Below are 19,866 nucleotides of genomic sequence, written 5' to 3' on the forward strand. Positions count from 1 at the left end.
TTTAGCACATTTTCCCAGAGAAAATATGGGTGTAAAAAATGACCTACATAAATGGCGAATAGATGCTTTGAATATATATATAAAAAAAGTTAAAAAAATTGTAAAAAAATTGAGAAAAAGTTTATAGTCTTTCAGATGCAGATAAAAAAAATGTCTAAAAAAGGTAAATGTTCATAAAGTCTTGCATATAATAATCACTGATCAGGATAAAAATTACTGAAGATCTGCAGGATGATCATTCACTGTTACACAGGGTTGTTATCCAGTGATGCCCCTTAGTGAAATTAGAATATAACAGATTGCCGTTCTGTAGAGGATCAATGATGCGCCTTTTAAAGAATAAATACGTGTATAACAGTTTATAACTGGTGGTAATTCTGTTCGTATGGTGTGATGTGGAAGAAAGTGGTGCTCTGTGCCTAGGTGCGGCGTCCCACACTGTCCCTGGCTACAGAGATCACTTACCCTTCCCGGCGCTTGATCTCCTGGGTTCTCTGGTGATGGTCTGCTGTTCCTGGGAGGCTCCTGCGATCCAGTCCGGTTCTCCAGAGACAGCGGCGTGCCTCGTGTTACCAGGGACGCCGGGGGGCGTGGTTCGCGCGTCTGGAGGATGACGTGGGTGGTCACGTGATCACGGACTTTCTCTAAAGCGCCTTCACAGTGTTCTCCCAACTCTATGTGAGTGGTGAGTTTTCCGATAATCCTCAGCTTCCTTAAACGCGTTTCGGGACTCTATCCCTTCATCAGTAAGTGGAGTTTTTACAATTTTTTTACTTTTTTTATATATTCAAAGCATCTATTCACCATTTATGTAGGTCTTTTTTGACACCCATATTTTCTCTGGGAAAATGGGCTAAAAAGACTCATCACCACTCCAACATACCTCCATTTTATTAAAAAGGGACTGCCTACAATTTTCCACTAGACCACACGTATATTAAATTATCAATAAATAATACCTGTACCCAAATAAGAGTGTGCCTGCTTATCTCTTATTCATTTGCAATTCCATATTTCTGACTGGGTGAGTCAGACCAAGCAGCTCTGCACCTCTACCATTTATCTGAGCAGTAGAGCCGTCTATTCCACTTCTCTACAAGGAGAAACCAATGATTCCCTATGGGAATGGTTCTCACCTGGGCGTTTTACAGCGCGTACGATAGCGCTGTAAAACGCCCGACGCTCAAAAAAGTTCTTGAGCTTCTTTGAGGCGTTTTGTCGCGTGTTCCCTTACATAGACTTTTGGGAACGCGCGACAATGTGTGTTCGCTTGTCTCTGTATGCGCGATTTCAAACGCCGGTACAATCGCGCATACAGAGTGCTCCATACCGAACGCTGAGGTGTGAACCCAGCGTTAGTGCAGTTAGGAAAGGCTTCATGCAATGGGTAATTTTATAACTCCCTGTGACTAAATCCTTTCTCCTTGTGGATTTTCAGTCATATAAAAAGAAATCATGTCCTGCTCTTTTGGTATTAATACGAAACTGCGAAAAAACATCACAGGTACGGTATAAGTACAGTACCATTTCACATTCCTAAGGTACAAAGTTCTCTCCGTCTTTGTATTGATTGGCAAAAGAACAGTATCACACAGAAGGGGAGGGGGCAGTTTGTGCAGCCAGAGTGCAGTATGGTACTGTAGTCTTAGGATACTTTCACACTAGTGTTATTCTTTTCTGGTATTGAGTTCCGTGCTAGGGGCTCAATACCGGAAAAAAACTGATCAGTTTTCTCCTAATGCATGCTGAATGGAGAGCAATCTGTTCAGTATGCATCAGTTCAGTCCCTCTTACGTTTTTTGGCCGGAGAAAATACCGCAGCATGCTGAACACTTGCCGGATCCGGCATTAATTTCCATTGAAATGTATTTGTGCCGGATGTGGCATTAAAATTGCCGCATTAACGGATCCGTTCTTCTGGTCTGCGCATGCCTGCCGGAATCCTCTGCTGCAAGTGTGAAAGTACAGTAAGTTACAAAGTTCTCTCTGTCTTTGTATTGATTGGCAAAAGAACAGTATCACACCGAAGGGGAGGGCGCAGTTTGTGCAGCCAGAGTGCGGTATGGTACTCTAGGGCTCATTCAGGATGGAGCCAGGGTCATTACTAATCAGCATGTGTTGCCTACAATATAAGAGAAACTGCTGATGACCATACAATTGAATTGAGAATAAAGAACAGCGTACCGGCACAATGCTAAAAAAACACAATATTTTATGGAGCGACCTGCAGCAATACAGTACAGAAGAGCGCCCTTCTGATCTCAATACACAAACATGTATAAGGCCAGTGGGTTAGAATAATGGTACATTTTTCCCCTAAAGAAAAATAAAATTATCCCCAAATAGATCCCTGGTTGTTTCACATTATCCCCTATCCACAACTATTAGATCACAAGAACGGGCGCCCCGTACACCCGGTCAGGCATGTGTGCGTCTGCTCCATTCATCTCTATGGAAATTCTGGAGATAACTGTGTACAGCGCTTGGCTATCTCCGGAACTCCCATAGAAATGGAGTAGCTGGGCAGATGTGGGGGCTGCAGGGGGTACGGGGCCCACATTCTCTTGATCAGTCTAGGTCCCAGCAGTAGGATCCCCACCGATCTAATAGTTACACCTGGATAACTTAAAACAACCGGAATATGCCTTTAAATATGACAGTAGTACCTGATATACAGAGAGGTGGATGTGACCGGTCAATGGGAGGTAAGAAAAAGGGAAATCAGCAAAGTCAGCATCATGGCGTGCCACAGCGGGTAAGATCATATGCAATTTTCCACCGTTTCAGGCTTCAAGCACATAGCCGTGTCCTAATCGTCGTCCGCAAACAAATCCCAGATCCACAAAATATGAATCTCTTCCATGTACATTACGCCTTATTTTCACTCCCATCAATAGAAATGACTATTCTTATCCATAATATGGACAAGAAAAGGGCATGTTCTATAATCTGCCGAATAGAAATACAGATGTGTGCATGGACCCATAGAAATGAATGGATTAGTGTGCTTTCTGCAAAAAAAAATGCGGATTGCACACGGATGAAAAATAGGGTTGCGTGCATTAAATATCCGTCTTGTGCTTTTACTTATGTAAATGACAAAAAAATTAAATAAAAATAAACACCCTGTGTGAATATGGACTAGGAGCTGGCTTGTAACAAAGCCACTGGCTCCCGAATAAAACAATGAGCAACATATAAAGGAGAAGTCGTCCAGTAGTCTTGCATCCTGCACTGCACAGATACTTTTGGGGGTCATTTATTAAGACCGAAGTTTTAGATGTCACTCTTAATAACCCCTATATCTGGCGGTGGATCCGCAAAAGTTATGAAGAGGCGGAGGCCTCCAGATATCTTCGGCGTGTCCAGCTGCAGTCTAAATTAAGACAGCTCCCTTGCTGTCTTGCATTTAGACCATTTTCTAAACCTAAAACAGTTGTAGAAAATGATGAATGTGACAGGCCTGCCAGCCCATCCCGCACCACTTTTTTAGACCTAGCATGAGAGGGAAAAAGTTGCAGATTGCGGTGCAAATAACCTTTGCATCACAATCTGCGCCAGAAACATGTCTAATATGGGCAGTTTTTCTGCATAGTAAATGACCCCCCCCCCCCCCTATACTTTAGTACAATGGTAGTTCTTGAGGCGACGCTGCCCGACAGCAGGTAAGCTGCACACGAGCTCATCCAGAAGTATAGGGCGCATCCTGGATAAAGCAGCATGACGTGCAGAGGAGCGGAGTCTGACCATAGCTGCAGATCACAAAGATGAAACCTGCTACTTGGGCTTCCATTTGATGTAGGGGCCCTTTAAATGCTCATTAAAAAACACATACAATGATCGATTATGAAATGAGGAGCCTAAAATACACCACTGCTAGATATGAGAGCTACGAAAATGTGACTGTTTACAGATGATGTGTGGAGGGCTGTAGAATATGTGGCAGGTTTATAAGGAACAGTAAGTAGACACAGCAACAGCCCATACATTGTACCTCTACTGATACCAGACCACTTTACATTTCAGGTATAATGTATGCCAATGACCAATAAAGGGTTGCCACTACCATTTTTGAAAAATGCCATGAGCAGTGGAAAATCTCAAAAGGCTACAAGTATTTTAAGTCAGTAAATTAGTGCCGGGGCCATGGGAATAAGACATTTTCTCCCAAAGCAACACACCCTAATTGTAAATTGTAATGTTTCCAATTCACTGAAAATAGTCATCTTAAAAAAGCAATGAAATGAGCAAAACTACTAGAAAGCTGCAGAACCTTTCCTTATTCAACAATTTTGCTTCATGGTCATAAAACTGGAAAACTCCATTAAGAAAAGAGGTATTCTGAAGGATGAAGCGTTCCCAACGACATATTGGAGGATGCCACATGTACAGTAGCCTGATGTATAAACCACATGTCCTGAGAACAGCATGGGACACATGGTCCCATAAGAAAAAAAAAAAAAAAAAAAACAACACATATACATATATATAACAAAGCAGAAGTGTGCACCTAGGCACCGCAACCTCAGAATAGACAAACCTCCTGACTACAACAATATGCATCACTGGGTTTATACAATCATGTACACGGATACTGAATTCATGCCCCCCAACCTTCCACATGACCCAGTACGGAAGGCGTTGGCTGGGACCTGGTTACTGATAACATATCCTTCGGATGGGTCATGAATGTCAGATGGGTGGGGTTCTGACTACTGGCACCCCTGTCTTCCTACTCTTTTTGAAGAAGCATTGTATAGCTTTGGTGCCTTGAGACATGTTGTAAAACGGCTGATCAGTGGTTGTGTGGGAGTAGGACCACCATCGCTGACACAGTTTAACTATCCTGAGGATAGGTCATCAATAGTTCAGTCCTGGAGAAACCCTTTAAAAGGGGTTAGGCTGAGATGCTGTCACCGTTTAGCTTTCCGTTCTTCTGAAAGGTCAGAAGAACAAAATAATAGATCCATTCTTCTGAGCATCAGTTATGATCAGTTTAGCGTCACTTCCGTCAGATCAGCCTTTTTTTTTTTTTTTTACGGGAAACATAGTCCTGCATGCAGTACCTGATTTCTGACAGAAGTGACAAAAACTGATCATAACTGATGCTCAAAAAAGACTGAGTTATTTTTAGTGAAAACTGATGCTAACTGAGCATAACTGATGTGCAAAGTAAAGAATCCTTTTCTTTTCTGTTCTGGTGGATCAGAAGAACGCAAAGCTAAGGGTACTTTCACACTGGCGTTGTAGTTTTCCGGCATTGAGTTCTGTCATAGGGGCTCAATACCAGAAAAAAACGCTCCAGTATGGTCCCCATTTATTGTCAATGGGGACAAAACAGAACAGAATGCTCCAAAATGCATTCCGTTCCGTTTCCAGATCGGAGAGAAAACTGCAGCATGCTGCTTTTATTCTTTTGGTCCCTGGGATGCGGAAATAGAAAACGGATCAGTCCTCCATTGACTTTCAATGGAGTTCAAAACAGATCCGTATTAAAGATAATACGACCAGATCCGTTCAAACTGATGCAGATGGTTGTACTATCAGTAACTGAAGTGTTTTTTGCTGGACCCTGCAATAACGCTAGTGAGAAAGTAGCCTAAACGGTGATGTAAACTCAGCCTTATCCGGGAATTTATTATGGATGACCTATTCTCAGGATAGGTCATCAATATCAGATTGGCAGGAATTTGACTCCCGACACCCCCTGCTGTTAGAAGAGGCCACAGCACTCGGTGAGCACTTAGGCCTCTTCTTAGGCTAGTGACGTCATTGTATATTGGTCACGTGGCCTAGGTGCCATCCCATTGAAGTGAAGTGACCTGAGCTGCAATACCAAGTACATTGGCTATACAATGTGCTTTTTTTCATGGACACTGGAAAAAAGTTCTCTATTTTTAAGGAATGTCCAGAAATTGATAGACGGTTGGCCGCACTGCACATATTTAACCACAAGGATGGTAGGGCCATAGATCGGGCACTAATATTTCCTATAATTAATCAGGGTGACAATGACGGGGCCATAGATCAAGCGCTAATATTACCTATAATTATCAGGGTTACAATGACATAGATGGGGTGCTAATATTCCCTATAATTATCAGGGCGAAGATGACAGGTCGATAGATGGGGTGCTAATATTCCCTTTAATTATTAGGGCGAGGATGACAGGGCCATAGATGGGGTGCTACTATTCCCTATAATTATCAGGGTGACAATGACATAGATGGGGTGCTAATATTCCCTATAATTATCAGGGTGACAATGACATAGATGGGGTGCTACTATTCCCTATAATTATCAGGGTTACAATGACATAGATGGGGTGCTAATATTCCCTATAATTATCAGGGTGACAATGACATAGATGGGGTGCTAATATTCCCTATAATTATCAGGGTGACAATGACATAGATGGGGTGCTAATATTCCCTATAATTATCAGGGCGAGGATAACAGGTCGATAGATGGGGTGCTAATATTCCCTTTAATTATTAGGGCGAGGATGACAGGGCCATAGATGGGGTGCTACTATTCCCTATAATTATCAGGGTGTCGATGACGGGGCCATAGATCATGCGCTAATATTCCCTATAATTATCAGGGTGACAATGACATAGATGGGGTGCTAATATTCCCTATAATTATCAGGGCGAGGATAACAGGTCGATAGATGGGGTGCTAATATTCCCTTTAATTATTAGGGCGAGGATGACAGGGCCATAGATGGGGTGCTACTATTCCCTATAATTATCAGGGTGTCGATGACGGGGCCATAGATCATGCGCTAATATTCCCTATAATTATCAGGGTGACAATGACATAGATGGGGTGCTAATATTCCCTATAATTATCAGGGTGACAATGACATAGATGGGGTGCTAATATTCCCTATAATTATCAAGGTGACAATGACATAGATGGGGTGCTAATATTCCCTATAATTATCAGGGTGGGGATAGATGGGGTGCTAATATTCCCTATAATTATCAGGGTGGCAATGACAGGGCCATAGATGGGGTGCTAATATTCCCTATAATTATCAGGGCGGCCATAGATGGGGTGCTAATATTCCCTATAATTATCAGGGTGACAACGGGGCCATAGATGGGGTGCTAATATTCCCTATAATTATAAGGGTGACAATGACGGGGCTCTAATATTCCCTATAATTATCAGGGTGATGATAACGGGGCCACAGATGGGGTGCTAATATTCCCTATAATTATCAGGGTGATAACGGGGCCATAGATGGGGTGCTAATATTCCCTATAATTATCAGGGTGACAATGACAGGGCACTAATCTTCCCTATAATTATCAGGTTGACAATGAGGGGGAGCTAATATTCCCTATAATTATCAGGGTGGCGATGATGACAGGGCCATAGATGGGGTGCTAATATTCCCTATAATTATCCGGGTGATGATAACGGGGCCATAGATGGGGTGCTAATATTCCCTATAATTATCCGGGTGACAATGACATAGATGGGGTGCTACTATTCCCTATAATTATCAGGGTTACAATGACATAGATGGGGTGCTAATATTCCCTATAATTATCAGGGTGACAATGACATAGATGGGGTGCTAATATTCCCTATAATTATCAGGGTGACAATGACATAGATGGGGTGCTAATATTCCCTATAATTATCAGGGCGAGGATAACAGGTCGATAGATGGGGTGCTAATATTCCCTTTAATTATTAGGGCGAGGATGACAGGGCCATAGATGGGGTGCTACTATTCCCTATAATTATCAGGGTGTCGATGACGGGGCCATAGATCATGCGCTAATATTCCCTATAATTATCAGGGTGACAATGACATAGATGGGGTGCTAATATTCCCTATAATTATCAGGGTGACAATGACATAGATGGGGTGCTAATATTCCCTATAATTATCAAGGTGACAATGACATAGATGGGGTGCTAATATTCCCTATAATTATCAGGGTGGCCATAGATGGGGTGCTAATATTCCCTATAATTATCAGGGTGGCAATGACAGGGCCATAGATGGGGTGCTAATATTCCCTATAATTATCAGGGCGGCCATAGATGGGGTGCTAATATTCCCTATAATTATCAGGGTGACAACGGGGCCATAGATGGGGTGCTAATATTCCCTATAATTATAAGGGTGACAATGACGGGGCTCTAATATTCCCTATAATTATCAGGGTGATGATAACGGGGCCACAGATGGGGTGCTAATATTCCCTATAATTATCCGGGTGATGATAACGGGGCCATAGATGGGGTGCTAATATTCCCTATAATTATCAGGGTGACAATGACAGGGCACTAATCTTCCCTATAATTATCAGGTTGACAATGAGGGGGAGCTAATATTCCCTATAATTATCAGGGTGGCGATGATGACAGGGCCATAGATGGGGTGCTAATATTCCCTATAATTATCCGGGTGATGATAACGGGGCCATAGATGGGGTGCTAATATTCCCTATAATTATCCGGGTGATGATAACGGGGCCATAGATGGGGTGCTAATATTCCCTATAATTATAAGGGTGACAATGACGGGGCTCTAATATTCCCTATAATTATCAGGGTGATGATAACGGGCCACAGATGGGGTGCTAACACATTTACTGTATTTCCACTATTACTACCATTATTCTAGTAGGAGATGATTGGGGGAGGGGGTTCCTGTTCCTCCTAAGGAATGTCTCATCAATCCTTCTACATGACCCCATCCAGAAGGCTGGTGGGGAGCTCCAGGTAGGTGGGTTCAGGTGAGACCTACTGTCCTCATCACATCTTTGTTACCTCCCTTCCAATGGGGGTGGTGAATGGAGGACACATGGTAGAGCTCTGCCCCCAGCCTTATGAATGGTCCTTTGATTCTCCACAGAGCACGTATTGAGGCGCCCCCTCCCCTGGTCAGCCTGTGCCCCCGGGGCGCCGGAGCCCTTTGTGCAGCCGCTGCCTTACCTCTGAGCGCAGGATCCCCGCGTACGTCTACGGTGCAGCCCTGTCTTCTCTGCTCGGTCTCGGCCGCCTCTCAATAATCCACTGGTTGTGGGGACCGTGGCCACTAGCAGGCAGCAGCGCCGGGGACAGACTGGGATGGGAACTGCTTCAGGGTCGCCATTGCAGGAACGGCTTTGCAAACAGGATTTCCACAGTCTGCTATCCCTGGAGGAGGGGTGTAACTAGACGAGCAGTGCTGCCTCCTTCTGACCAGGGAGCGGGAAGATGAGCCGAGCTCCAGCAGCAGCTTTCCCCTCCTCCTGTCCTCTCACATCCACGCCAAGCCAGCCGTCTCCCCCTCCCCTGCATGCCCCTGGGAGGGGAGACCGAGCGTGCTGTGTGGCTGGAGGACAGAGCCGCGGCTACAATACAGGGCACAGCTCCCCCTAGCGCCTGGGTCCTGCTTGGACGGGAATCCTAGAGCTCTTTGTACTGTGAGGTGCTACCGAGCTGGAGGCAACGCGCGGGCTATGAAGCACTGAAGTGCTCCAGTATTTCACTATACAGCTGCAGATATTAAGTTTAATGTGGAATTTCCTATTATAGAACTGTATTTACCTCATATAAGACAGTGGAGGCTAAGGGTACTTTCACACTTGCGGTAGAGAGGATTCCAGCAGGCAGTCCCATCTCCGGAACTGCCTGCCAGATCCGCGAAACGTAAGCAAACTGATGGCATTTGTCAGACGGATCAGGATTCTGATCCTTATGACAAATGCATTGGAGAGATGTATCCGGCATTTCAGTGTCATCTGGAAAACCATTTATTATTTTTTCACATTTTTGGCAGACCGCAATGCTGGATCCGCTTTGCCGATCTGACATTTTTTCCCCATCCGGAATTTTGGATGGAGATAAAACCGTAGCATTCTGCGGTATTTTCTCCGTCCTGAAAGGGCAAAAAGACTGAACTGAAGACATCCTGATGCCTCCTGAGCGGATTGCTCTCCATTCAGAATGCACGGGGATAAAACTGATCAGTTATCTTCCGGTATAGAGCCCCTAGGACAGAACTCGGTGCCGGAAAAGAATAGCGCTAGTGAGAAAGTACCCTAATAGAGATTACAATTTTAGTTTCTGTATGACAGAAGTAGGGTTCCATGTATTCTCCTCAAAGACCTCCCATGAAAATGGTACTATGCTAGGCACTAAAGCTCAGGAGACAACAAGGCGATAGCCTGAGGAGCTGAATAAGGTTGTGTAGTAGTGTTGAGCGAGCTTAGTTTTTTTAAGTTCAGTGTCCAAAGTTCGGGTTATCGAAGAATCCCTTTATGGACTCAAAATTCCGTTATGGTCTGTGGTAGTGAAATCTATAACGACATTCTTCGATAACCCGAACTTTGGACATAGAACTTAAAACACAAGTTCGCTCAACACTAATTGGGTAGGTGAACTTATCTGGGCTGGTTCGTGTTATGTAAAAAAAAATATATACAAAGTGCAGTAGTGGTCAGCAATGTATACATAGGCTACACAATTTTAGGCAAAAAAAAACTTAAACATATATCTTATTTCTCTAGTTCTGTTCTGGCCCCTTTGTTGACATGCAGTGCAGAGCTGTGGGGACGTGTAACAACAAACTCTAAGGTATTTGTGTTTTGCAAAGGGAGTGAATAAAAGTGCTGCCCTGCCTGCGGTGTGACTGCTGGGATACTCATGTTGTATGTGTGGGACTACAAGTCCCAGCTGTACAGTACAGTGACATTGCTGATACACACAGGATCTTCCCCCTACCTGTTCTTGTGCAATGCTCTGCAGACACTTTACAGCCAGCAGAAGAGTACAGAGGAGATAACTAGTCCAGTTTTTGTCAGCTCTGTGTCTGCAGGGGTAAGGAGGGAGGGAAGATCTCTTCAGCGCCTGCTCACTTGTCAGGAGAAGAGGAAACCCAGAAGCTCCTCAGTGCCTGAGGCAAAGCCTCCAACCATGAGTCTGTGCTGCTGATGGTAGAAGGGGTTAAACTTTGCTGAAGAATCCAGTGTGAGGGGAGACTCAGGGCAGACAGCTCAGACAGTGCTGGGGGCGTGGCTTATCATTTTAACCAGAACAGAGATGTCCTGTGCACAGAGGTAGACCTGCTCCGCAGGGTTGTGCATGGAACCTCATCAGAGCAGGGAAAGAAGTTGACATCACAGGTCTTGTGACCCTCAGCTAACCAGGAGAACAGGGCCACTGTAGGTGTAGTTGCGGATAAGAATAAGCATTTACGCACCACAAAACAATTACGGTTGTGCGAATGCACTCTTAAGCTTATGTTGCACATTCAGATAAAGCAGGCAATTGTCAGGAGGGAAGTGTTTCTTCACGGTAATCACCTGCTTGTCAGCAGAGGAGACCAAGGCTATTATATCAGGCAATCTCCTCAGTATGGGGACAAGCAATCGCTAATGCCATCACTTGTCCCGATACTGAAAATTGTGATTACATAGCCGACAAACAATAATTTTTAAACCTGCTGAAAGTGTCCAATTAACTGATAAACAATGGCTGTATTACACTGCCGGATCATCAGGAGCTCACATAGGTTGGTGCTTTTTTATTCTATAGTGTGTAAGCACAGCCACCACTGATGGGTTGCAAGGTGGTCATAACCATGGAAATGAGCAGTGTATAATGTGATGGAAAAATGTATCCAGCCAGCAAAGGAAGCAATATGGACAATCACAATACATTAGTAAGTGCCTTGTATTAACCTTCTCTACATAATAAATGCTATTTACCAAAATGACACAACCCATTTTAACCACTTCAGCCCCGCTAGGTGAAACCCCCTTCATGACCAGAGCACTTTTTACACTTCGGCACTACACTACTTTCACCGTTTATCGCTCGGTCATGCAACTTACCATACAAATGAATTTTACCTCCTTTTCTTCTCACTAATAGAGCTTTCATTTGGTGGTATTTCATTGCTGCTGACATTTTAACTTTTTTTGTTATTAATCAAAATGTAACGATTTTTTTGCAAAAAAAAAAGACATTTTTCACTTTCAGCTGTAAAATTTTGCAAAAAAAACGACATCCATATATAAATTTTTCGCCAAATTTATTGTTCTACATGTCTTTGATAAAAAAAAAATGTTTGGGCAAAAAAAAAAATGGTTTGGGTAAAAGTTATAGCATTTACAAACTATGATACAAAAATGTGAATTTCCGCTTTTTGAAACAGCTCTGACTTTCTGAGCACCTGTCATGTTTCCTGAGGTTCTACAATGCCCAAACAGTAGAAAACCCCCACAAATGACCCCATTTCGGAAAGTAGACACCCTAAGGTATTCGCTGATGGGCATAGTGAGTTCATAGAACTTTTTATTTTTTGTCACAAGTTAGTGGAAAATGATGATGATTTTATTTTTTCTTACAAAGTCTCATATTCCACTAACTTGCGACAAAAAATAAAAAATTCTAGGAACTCACCATGCCCCTCACAGAATACCTTGGGGTGTCTTCTTTCCAAAATGGGGTCACTTGTGGGGTAGTTATACTGCCCTGGCAATTTAGGGGCCCAAATGTGTGAGAAGTACTTTGCAATCAAAATGTGTAAAAAATGACCGGTGAAATCCAAAAGGTGCACTTTGGAATATGTGCCCCTTTGCCCACCTTGGCAGCAAAAAAGTGTGACACATCTGGTATCGCCGTACTCAGGAGAAGTTGGGGAATGTGTTTTGGGGTGTCATTTTACATATACCCATGCTGGGTGAGAAAAATATCTTGGTCAAATGCCAACTTTGTATAAAAAAAATGGGAAAAGTTGTCTTTTGCCAAGATATTTCTCTCATCCAGCATGGGTATATGTAAAATGACACCCCAAAACACATTGCCCAACTTCTCCTGAGTACGGCGATACCAGATGTGTGACACTTTTTTGCAGCCTAGATGCGCAAAGGGGCCCAAATTCCTTTTAGGAGGGCATTTTTAGACATTTGGATCCCAGACTTCTTCTCACGCTTTAGGGCCCCTAAAAAGCCAGGGCAGTATAAATACCCCACATGTGACCCCACTTTGGAAAGAAGACACCCCAAGGTATCCAATGAGGGGCCTGGCAAGTTCATAGAATTTTTTTTTTTTTGCATAAGTTAGCGGAAATTGATTTTTATTTTATTTTTTCTCACAAAGTCTCACTTTCCGCTAACTTAGGACAAAAATTTAAATCTTTCATGGACTCAATATGCCCCTCAGCAAATACCTTGGGGTGTCTTCTTTCCAAAATGGGGTCAGTTGTGGGGTGTTTGTACTGCCCTGGCATTTGAGGGTCTCCGCAATCATTACATGTATGGCCAGCATTAGGAGTTTCTGCTATTCTCCTTATATTGAGCATACAGGTAATGAGATTTTTTTTTTCGTTCAGCCTCTGGGCTGAAAGAAAAAAATGAACGGCACAGATTTCTTCATTCGCATCGATCAATGTGGATGAAAAAATCTCTGCCAAAAAAAAAATGGAGGGGAAAGGCGTCTGCCAGGACATAGGAGCTCCGCCCTACATCCATACCCACTTAGCTCGTATGCCCTGGCAAACCAGATTTCTCCATTCACATCAATCGATGTGGATGAATAAATCATTGCCGGGATTTTTTTTTTTTTAATATATATATACAAAGTGTTTGCCAAAGCATAGGAACGCCGCCTCCTCCTCAGCTCGTATGCCTTGGCAAACGTATCTGTCACTGCAGAGGAGAAAATCCCGTCTTGCAGCGCCGCATACACCGACTTGCGTGTAATCTGACAGCAGCGCAATGCTTCTGTCAGAATGCACATCGGTGCTGCAGCTAGTCAATCGGTTGGTCCACCTGGAAGGTAAAAAAAGAAAAAAAAAAAAAAAAAAACCAGGCCGCAACGCAATAATTTTATTAACTTTGCAACAGAACATATAAACTTTAACTTTTTTAACTGAACATTAACGTGTTTGCTTACTGGCGTGTTTTTTTTTAGTTTTTTTTTTACCTTTATAGAACAAACCTCTCCTTCCCCATGGGTCAATGTGCAAAGCGCAAATCGCCCAAAGATGTGGCGAAGTGCGTTATGCACTTTGTCCCATGTGAAAGGAGACGTTTGCAGCAGCAGTGAGTGAATGGGCCCTAATAGCCCTGTGTGCCTGTCCTGGTGAGATGATCCCTATGCTAATAGTGTACCTGTAAGTGGTACTTCCGGAAACACTCTCCAAAGCATAGGGCAGGGTGGTCCGGACAGTCAGGACAGAAATAGCGGGTGTCACGCCTTATTCCACTCCTGCTACAGACACGACATCTTGGGTTGAGGTACCAGGAACGACATTGGGGAAATGTCGCTCGTGTAGACGGCTAACTACACTGGTGGTTGGGGCCACGGAACCTCCTGGATACAGGAGGTTCTCGATGATCTCTTCCTGAAATTTGAGGAAGGATCCAGTTCTCCCAGCCTTACTGTAGAGAACAAAACTATTGTACAGAGCCAATTGAATTAAATATACAGACACCTTCTTATACCAGCGTCTGGTGCGTCGGGAAACTAAATACGGAGACAACATCTGGTCATTGAAGTCCACCCCTCCCATGTGGAGGTTATAGTCGTGGACTGAGAGGGGCTTTTCAATGACACGGGTTGCTCGCTCAATTTGTATTGTCGTGTCTGCGTGAATGGAGGAGAGCATGTAAACGTCACGCTTGTCTCTCCATTTCACCGCGAGCAGTTCTTCGTTACACAGTGCGGCCCTCTGCCCCCTTGCAAGACGGGTGGTAACGAGCCGTTGGGGGAAGCCCGCGCGACTAGTTCGCGCGGTACCACAGGCGCCAATCCGTTCTAGAAACAAATGCCTAAAGAGGGCCACACTTGTGTAAAAATTGTCCACATAAAGATGGTACCCCTTGCCGAATAAGGGTGACACCAAGTCCCAAACTGTCTTCCCACTGCTCCCCAGGTAGTCAGGGCAACCGACCGGCTCCAGGGTCTGATCTTTTCCCTCATAGACACGAAATTTGTGGGTATAGCCTGTGGCCCTTTCACAGAGCTTATACAATTTGACCCCATACCGGGCGCGCTTGCTTGGGATGTATTGTTTGAAGCCAAGGCGCCCAGTAAAATGTATCAGGGACTCGTCTATGCAGATGTTTTGCTCTGGGGTATAAATATCTGCAAATTTCTGGTTGAAATGGTCTATGAGGGGCCGAATTTTGTGGAGCCGGTCAAAAGCAGGGTGGCCCCTGGGACGGGAGGCGGTGTTGTCACTAAAGTGCAGGAACCGCAGGATGGCCTCAAAACGTGCCCTGGACATGGCAGCAGAGAACATGGGCATGTGATGAATCGGGTTCGTGGACCAATATGACCGCAATTCATGCTTTTTTGTCAGGCCCATGTTGAGGAGGAGGCCCAGAAAAGTTTTAAGTTCGGAAACTTGGACTGGTTTCCACCGGAAAGGCTGGGCATAAAAGCTTCCCGGGTTAGCGGTGATAAATTGTGTGGCATACCTGTTTGTTTCGGCCACAACTATGTCTAAAAGCTCCGCAGTCAAGAACAGCTCAAAAAATCCCAGGGCCGAACCGATCTGAGCTGTCTCAACCCGAACTCCAGACTGGGCAGTGAAAGGGAAAACTACAGGTGCGGCTGAAGTTGGGGACTGCCAATCAGGGTTTGCCAGCACCTCTGGGATTCTAGGGGCTCTACGGGCACGTCTTTGCGGTGGCCGCGACGGGGTCACTACTGCACGTGCCACCGTACCAGCTTCAACTGCCCTTCTGGTGCTCGCTACTTCACCAGGTTGTACGGCAGTGCTGGTACTAGGTCCAGGGAGGGCTGGGCTGCTGGTGTATGCCTCACCACGTAATCCGACAGCACCAGCCCCACTCTGCTGCTCTTGAAGCGGATCCTGCGGTCTAGCGACACGGGGCCGGGTACGCCTGGTGGTATCAGGGACCTCAGCCTCCTCGTCCGAACTTTGGGTCAGAGAGCCACTGCTTTCTACAGGTTCGTATTCTGACCCGCTGGATTCATCAGATGAGGGTTCCCACTCCTCATCCGACTGGGTCAGAAGCCTGTAGGCCTCTTCAGAAGAATACCCCCTGTTAGACATGTGGGCAACTAAATTTAGGGGTATTCCCTGAGACTACCCAAGAAAAAAAAAGCAAGCCTGTCTTACAAAGGGGAGGCTAGCGAAGTACCGGAGGCCGCTGCGGTTGATAAAAAATATCAAAACTGATTTTTTTATCGCCGCAGTGCGTGTAAAGTGAATGTGCAGTGATCAAAAAAAAATTTTTTTTTGTCACTGCGGTGGGGCGGGTGTGGGCGAACGCACGTGTGGGCGACCGATCAGGCCTGATCGGGCAAACACTGCGTTTTGGGTGGAGGGCGAACTAAAGTGACACTAGTACTATTATAGATCTGACCGTGATCAGTTTTGATCACTTCCAGATACTATAAAAGTACAAATGCTGATTAGCGATACGCTAATCAGCAAATAACGGACTGCGGTGCGGTGGGCTGGGCGCTAACTGATCGCTAACTACCTAACCAAGGGACCTAAACTATACCTAAAACCTAACGGTCAATAACAGTGGAAAAAAAAAGTGACAGTTTGCACTGATCACTTTTTTCTTTTCACTTGTGATTGACAGGGGTGATCAAAGGGGTGATCAAAGGGTTAATTGGGGTTCAGGGGGGTGATCAGGGGCTAAAGTGTAGTGTTTGGTGTACTCACTGTGAAGCCTGCTCCTCTGCTGGATCCAACCGACGAAAAGAACCAGCAGAGGAGCAGGCAGCCATATATCAGATCATATTTACTAATATGATCTGATATCTGGCACTTTGATTGGCTTTTTTAAAAATCAGCAACCTGCCAGCCACGATCATTGGCTGGCAGGTTGCTGACGAAATACTCCTGTGCGAAATGCCGGCGCGAACTGCGCATGCGCGCGCGCATATTCGCGTCATCTCGCGTCTCGCGAGATGACGCGTATATGCGTGACTGTGCGCAGCGCTGCCACCTCCGGACCGCACATCTGCGTTAGGCGGTCCGGAGGTGGTTAATATTACTTTATTATGAATATATTCCCAAATACCTCTTATTAGTTATAATGGCTTGTTTTCTCTGGGGAGCAATCATCATGGGGAAAAAAATGGCCCCTGCCCTATTAGTACACACAAAATATGTCCTAATCACACAGGAGGAAAAGTTACCTCAGAACACTGAGCTAAAGAGCTGCCTCATCCTCTCTGCTCTACTTGTCAGGGATTATGATCCTGAATACAGCTGATAAATTCTTAATCTGAATCTCTGTGAAAATGGAGTTCATGAGGAGACATAAATTACAGAGAGGACGGACAGGACAGACTGTGGTGATGTGGGGCTGTAATGCAGACTACATACAAGTGCTGCTGCTTATTACCCACACCCCCACCTCCTCTCCATACTTTATGTCTCCTCTTGACCTCCATTCTTACAGAGATTCAGCTGAAGATCTTATCACCTGTATTTACAGGATCATAATCACTGACAAGTAGGAGAGGAGGATGAGGCAGCTCTTTAGCTCTGTGTTCTGAAGTAACTTGTCCTGCTGTGTGTGTTCCGGCATTTATTTCTTTCATTTAAGATTTATTTCTGTGTTTGTGTTATCATATCATTACCATGTTACGTAATGCTCCCACCCTGTGTTTATTCTTGTTATAGGTTTCCTGAATGTATTATGTAAATCCCATTGCCTTTGCTCTCTGTCTACTCCTCCCCTTTGGTGACATCATATCCTGTTTGTTCTGGTCCTGTGTGTTTCTTTCCTGCAGCAGACTCAGAGCTGGTGAGAGCATTAGTTTTGACCTCTAATGTCCTCTATATGTCTTGCCTCAAGGTAAACTCAATAAATTACCAAAGCATTTCCATTGTATCCCCCTTACTGGATCCTCATATAAAACTGGTACCACAATGTAAGGGATATAAGTGAGTTCAGCTGTCTACCATTGCTTGTACAGAGATTACCACTCACAACCAGTCAGAGACTTCTCTAACATACATCTGTGGCAGAATAGTCTGATTAGAACAGGCTTTGTGTGTACTAATAGGACAGCAGGCATTTTCCCTGATGACAATTCCCTAGACAAAACTTTCCATTATAGCTAATGAAATAAAGTTAGGAGTATACTAATGTTTAAATGCAGTATTTTCAGTCATTTTATTTTCTTAATTACCGGAGAACCCCTTTAAAAACTGTAAAACATTTTTCACAGCCATTTTAAGGCTACTTTCACATCTGCGTTGTGCTGTTCGGTTTTGAGATACGGCACTGGCTCTCAAAACCGCAGCACGTTTCCCTTTTGTCCCCATTCATTGTCAATGGGGACAAAACTGAACAAACTAGAACAGAGTGCACCAGAATGCATTCCGTTCCGGTTTGTTGCGTCCCCATGCTGAACACAAAAGCACTGCAAGTAGCGTTTTTGTGTGCAGAATGAGAAACCGAACATGCAAAAACCAAGTTAGGGCTCTTTCACACCTGCGTTCTTTTCTTCCGGCATAGAGTTCCGTCATCGGGGCTCTATGCCGGAAGAATCCTGATCAGGATTATCCCAATGCATTCTGAATGGAGTGAAATCCGTTCAGGATGCATCAGGATGTCTTCAGTTCAGGACCGGAACGTTTTTTGGCTGGAGAAAATACTGCAGCATGCTGCGATTTTTGCTCCGGCCAAAAATCCTGAAGACTTGCCGCAAGGCCGGATCCGGAATTAATGCCTATTGAAAGGCATTAATCCGGCCTTAAGCTAAACGTCGTTTCGGCGCATTGCCGGATCCGATGTTTAGCTTTTTTAGAGTGGTTACCATGGCTGCCAGGACGCTAAAGTCCTGGCAGCCATGGTAAAGTGTAGTGGGGAGCGGGGGAGCAGTATACTTACAGTCCGTGCGGCTCCCGGAGCGCTCCAGAGTGACGTCAGGTTGCCCCACGCGCATGGATGATGTGATAGCATGGCCGATTTTTGGCCGTCTTCAAATGCTTTCAGTTCACTTGTGTTTTTCCGGATCCGGCGTGTAATTCCGGCAAGTGTGAAAGAGGCCTAACTCAGATGTGCTGGATCCTTTTTTTTTTAGACACAAAAAAATTGATTTGGCACTAAAATCATTGTGTCAGTGGGCGCCAGATCAGTTTTTTTTTCGTGTTCGTTTTTTCATTTTCGATATAATGCAACCAGATGTATTATTATAGCAGATGCATTTTGATGTGGCTTTGAGATCCCATGCCGGATCTCAAAACTGGCAGCGCTAGCTCATTCTAATGAAGCAGCATCCTGGTGCTACACACAGCTATAGTTCATGAAGTAGTCCTCCATGCGGCTCCAAGGAGATCTGGCGGCTCTTACGGGAGTTCGGGAGGTCTAGCCTTTTTCCAGGAGACTCACCGAAATTCCAGGAAAGCCAGAAAGTATGTTTTCAGCTATATGATTGACAATAGCTTAACCTGCTCAGGACCGCCGTACGCAGGATTGCGTCCTGGCGGCGGCCCTGCTCTTCTGGGTGGACGCATATACGCGTCCTCCCGCGAAAGCCGAGATTTCCTGTGAACGCGCGCACACAGGAACGGAAGGTAAGCGAGTGGATCTCCAGCCTACCAGCAGCGATTGCTCGCTGGCAGGCTGGAGATGTGATTTTTTTAACCCCTAACAGGTATATTAGACGCTTTCCAAAATGGGGTCACATGTGGGGTATTTATACTGCCCTGGCTTTTTAGGGGCCCGAAAGCGTGAGAAGAAGTCTCGGATCCAAATGTCTAAAAATGCCCTAAACGGAATTTGGGCCGCTTTGCGCATCTAGTCTGCAACAAAGTGTCACACATGTGGTATCGCCGTACTCAGGAGAAGTTGGGGAATGTGTTTTGGGGTGTCATTTTACATATACCCATGCTGGGTGAGA

General features: G+C 44.8%; 1 protein-coding gene across 1 annotated transcript in view; it reads right to left on the minus strand.

Moving 5' to 3' along the window:
• Positions 1-9,351, minus strand: part of FARP1 (FERM, ARH/RhoGEF and pleckstrin domain protein 1) — a 198,663-nt gene extending 189,312 nt beyond the window's left edge. The window contains 1 exon segment of the mRNA XM_044284632.1: positions 8,965-9,351. The gene's annotated coding sequence lies outside the window, so the exon portion shown is untranslated.
• Between the last annotated feature and the right edge of the window lie 10,515 nt (positions 9,352-19,866).

This window comes from Bufo gargarizans, chromosome 3 (genome assembly GCF_014858855.1).
Source record: "Bufo gargarizans isolate SCDJY-AF-19 chromosome 3, ASM1485885v1, whole genome shotgun sequence".
In the NCBI taxonomy this organism is placed as follows: Eukaryota; Metazoa; Chordata; class Amphibia; order Anura; family Bufonidae; genus Bufo; species Bufo gargarizans.